The 4,788-nt window shown below is 38.5% G+C and overlaps 1 pseudogene; it reads right to left on the reverse strand.

The window, feature by feature from the left end:
• Positions 1-1,485: 1,485 nt before the first annotated feature.
• LOC103193974 overlaps positions 1,486-4,788 on the reverse strand; it is a 23,944-nt pseudogene continuing 20,641 nt past the window's right edge.

Genomic DNA, 4,788 nt, shown 5'->3' on the forward strand with positions numbered 1-4,788 from the left:
TTGTTTCCAGAAAAATAATAAATTAACTGATGAAAATGATTTTTAAAAAAGCAATAATATAAAGTCTCTGGAAATTGTTCTAAGATTATATTGCAAAAGGAGAAAATTTCATTTGAGAAAATAGGCTAAACTTCAGTTAGAACAGCAAGAATCTGTGGTGTTCGAGCCAGTACCCACTCCTTTACTCACTGCACCCCAAGCTCCTATTATAGAAGCTATTCTAGACAGGTGAGGCCAAGAAGAGGGGGTCCCTTCCCTCCAACTCCCAATCTGAGGTTATGATTTCACTCCAGGAGGGGCAGGCTGATGGTGTTTTTCAGGCCCCTCAGCCCTAGGTTACAGAAGCTCTATTCTAGGTGGTCCAGCCCAGAGGACCATCTCCTTGTCTTTACTCCGATCCAACTCACTTATAGGGTAGAGTTCTACTCCAGATGCAGCAGGTTGAATAGAAGAGGAGGGAATACTTTACAATACATTCTATTAGGCCAGTTTTACCCCAATACCCAAATCAGATGAAGACATCACAAGAAAATTAAAGGCCAATATCCCTTATGAATATAGATGCAAAAATTAACAACAAAATCTTAGTAAACCAAATATAGTAACAGATAAGAGGATTATATACCATGAGCAACTGGAGTTCATTCCAGGAGTGCAAGGCTGGTTTACATCTAAAAACAAATTAATGGGAGAACACTATTAATAGAATAAAGAATTCATATTAGAAAGGAAGAATTCAAACTATTTGCGATGACATGATCTTGTACATAGAAAATCTCTTTCTTTTCTTTTTCCTTTTCTCTTCTGAGTTTGCCCAAAGTGGTAACTCAGCCAAGTTTAATTTTGCTCTTGGGAACCAAAACAGCAGTACTGTATACATTTGGCCTTCAAGTTAAGACCACTGGGTAGAAGAAAGAAAGAAAACTTGAGTTCAAGTATCTACTTTGCTACTAGCTTGTGATGTGACAGGTCATGTCAATTATATGGGACTCAGTGTCCTCATTTGTGAAAGAAGATTGGTCTTGGTGAGCTCTAGGCTTCTTTCCAGCTCTAGAAATTTTGACTCCCTAATAGTTTTCTGATTAGCCTTAATGTTGACTCTGCAGGTCCCAGAGTACATACATAACATACCCACAGGGTTGGAGGGGGTCTCCAAAGAGCTGGAGCTACATTAGAATTGTGGATGCAGAGTGGGTAGAAGTGGCATTTGTTAGGATATAGGTGTAAACTAAAGGTGACAAGATAAAGAAAGTTAAATATTTATGCAGTGCCTATTATGTGGTGGTATAAGACCATTAAAAAGGTTTCTGTGATTTTCAAAAGGAGTCAGTTTAGATTTTAAAGTGAAATAGGCCATTTCAGAGGGCTAGTTCTATTAAGTTCTGACCACCAACACAACTCCATGAAAGCATCAGGGAGGTGGTCTGACTGATTCCAGGGTCAAATTGCATCACTGCAAGGCAGAAACAATGGTGTGAGGCAGGCTTAAAGCTGATATGCCTTTCAGGACAGGTAAGAGTTCCAGATAACAGCAACACACTGGACAACAGCCAATGTGTAATGAAAGGGCTCAGGTAGAAGTTGGCCAGTGACAGTAGTTGGTGATGAAAGAATTAGAATTAGAATTAATTCCACTGTAGTTTGGCCCAATTGTCCTGGGCTGAAAGTTCACTCACTGAGAGTCCCTACCAGTGAGAGGAAATAGCCTAGAAAACATGGGGCAAAGGCCCCCTGATCCAAGAACATCTTTAGAGCATTTACCTTGGTGGTAAATGCTCTAAAGGGATGATCCAAAACCTTGTACAAGTCTCCTACTATAGGGCCCACAAAGCTACAGCCCAGAGTAACCACGGTCAGGGGCCAAGGGCCTGGTGTTCCCATAGACCCCACCTCTCCACCAACTGCTATGAGATAACATCACCCAGGCCCATTAGGGGCCCAGCTGTCAGAACCTATACTTCCTGTGAGTGAGCAGCCAGGACTTGCTGTCATGCTCACCAGAGTGCCCTGCTTCCCAAGCACGAGCTCTATATGGAGCACTACACAAAAAATCTTGAAGAATTCACTAAAAACTATCAGAACTAATAAACAAGTCCTACAAGATTACAGGATACAAGATGAATATACAAACATCAATTTTATTTCTATGTATTAGAAATGAACATTCCCAAACTGAAGAAAGCAATTCCATTTACAATAGCATCAAAAGGAAGAAAATACTTAGGCATACATTTAACATTAGAGATGCATGGTTTGTACACTGAACACCACAAAATATTGGTGAAAGAAATTAAAGAAGACCTAAAGTAATGGATTGTAATGACTCAAACCATGAATTGGAAGATGCAATAGTATTAAAATGTCAATATTCCCCAAATTAATCTGTAGATAGAACAGAATTCCTTTCAAAATCCCAGCTGACTTTTTTTTTTCAATAGTTGATAAGTAAATCCTAAAAGTCATATGGAAATGCAAAAGACCTAGAGTAGGCAAAACAATCTTGAAACAGAAAATCATAGTCAGAGGACTCAACTACTTAAATGCTACAATAATCAATACAACGTGGTGTTGACGAAAGGCCAGTCATAAAGATCAATGGAATAGAACTGAGAGTTCAGAAATAAACCCATACATTCATCATCAACTGAATTTTGACAAGGTGCCAAGACAATTAAATGGAGGAAACAAATGGTGTTGGGACAACTGGATATCTTCATTCAAAAGAATGAATTTGGACCCCTACTGTGCACCACACATAAAAATTAACTCAAAATAGATCGGAGATCGAAGTGTAGAAGCTGTAACTATAATATTCTCAGAAGAAAATGAAAGTAATGCTGTCTTACATATGGCACTCAAAAGCAAAGCCAACAAAAGAAAAAAACAGATAAATTAGACTACATCAAAATTAAAAACTTTTGTTCTTCAAAAGACATCATTAAGAAAGTGAAGACAACTTACAGAATGGGAGAAAATATTTGCAAATCATACATCAGATAAGGGATGTATAAAGAATTACTACAATTCAGTAATTAAAAGACAAACGGCCCAAAAGTATCTGAGTGGACATTTTTCCAAAGAAGATATATAAATGGCTAATATTCTCATGAAAATATGCTCAATGCCACTAGTCATTATTGTTGTTAGGTGACAGATAGTCAGTGCTATGTACAACACAATGAAACACTGCCCAGTCTTGTGCTGCCTTCACAACCATTGCTATGTTTGAACTCATTGTTGTAGCTATTGTGTCCATCCACCTTGTTGAGGGTCTTCCTCTTTTTTGTTGGCCTTCTACTTTACCAAACATGATGTCCTTCTTCAGGGACTGGTTCCTCCCAATAACATGTACAAAGCAAGCAAGACAAAGTCTTACCATCCTCACCTCTAAGGAGCATTCTGGCTGTCCTTCTTCCAAGACAGATCTGTTCATTCTTCTGGCAGTCCATGGTATATTCAATATTCTTTGCCAACATCATAATTCAAAGGTATCATTTCTTTAATCTTCCTTATTTATTGTCCAGATTTCATATGCAAATGAGGAGACCGAAAATAGAGAAATGCAAAATATTATAATGAAATGGAATTAGAAAATCAAAAGAGAAGAACATGCTCAGCATTTCTCAAGCTGAAAGAACTGAGGAAAAAAATTCAAGCCTCAAATTACAATACTGAAGGATTCTGTGGGCAAAATAATTGAGTAATGCAGGAAGCATCAAAAGAAGATGGAAGGAATACACAGAGTCACTATACCAAAAAGAATTGGTCAATATTCAATCATTTCAGAAGGTAGCCTATGATCAAAAACAAATGATATTGAAGGAAGAAATCCAAGCTGCACTGAAGGAATTGGTGAAAAATATAATATTTAAAATTTTATTTAAAAAAATAATTAATTTTATTTATTAAATAAAATTTAATGTTTATTTTAATTAAATTATTTAATAAAGTGTAATAAATTAAATTTATTAATTTAATTAAAAAATAAATTCCAGGAACTGATGGAATACTCATTGAGATGCTTCAACAAACTGATGCAGGGAGGTTCCAGCAAGATGGCGGACTAGGCAGAAGGACTGCACAGACCCTCTTCAACAAAGAAAAGGGAAACCAATTAACACAGACACAGAAGAAAATCTTGGACCCCTGAGTCTTAAAGGGAAGGATACAAAAATGGACTAAACCCCAACTAGCAGAAGAATTTGCATGAAAATACCAAAAAAGGAGGCACACGGAACTGCAGTCTGGCAGCGACCTGAGCGACCCTGATGGCACAAACGGCTTGGAGATTCCTGAGTGGTGCCAGGGACTGCACAGAGGACTGTGCACGGTGGCTGGGGAACAAACGGAGAAGGTGAAGAGAAAGGTGGGCTGAGCTGTGGACTTTTGCTGGTCCGGAGGGCACCACCATTTTGAAGGTTTAAAAAGCGGCTTGACTATTTTGGATATTCAGAGAGACAGTGCTCTTGCAGATTTCTGGAGCTTAAGAATATGTTCTGCTTTCCAGCAACCCCAAGGACACTCGGGGCCTGCAAGACTGAAAAGGTACGACATTCTTCTTGTTACTATACCCTTCACCTGCTTGGTGAACGGAGGTGTGGTATCCCCACTCCCACCTACCTTCTGGGCCCAGAGGAACTCCATCACAGTTTGCGTGCTCAGACGGAGCCTGGGTGCCATATCCAGTCCTCCACCGATTTTTTCTTTTTCTTTTTCGCTTTCTTTTTCCCAGTGATTAGTTTGCTTGTATTTGTCCATTTCAAACCAACTAATATTATTAATACTTTT

Source organism: Orycteropus afer, unplaced genomic scaffold (genome assembly GCF_000298275.1).
Source record: "Orycteropus afer afer isolate SDZICR_OR568_19922 unplaced genomic scaffold, OryAfe1.0 scaffold00003, whole genome shotgun sequence".
Lineage (NCBI taxonomy): Eukaryota > Metazoa > Chordata > Mammalia > Tubulidentata > Orycteropodidae > Orycteropus > Orycteropus afer.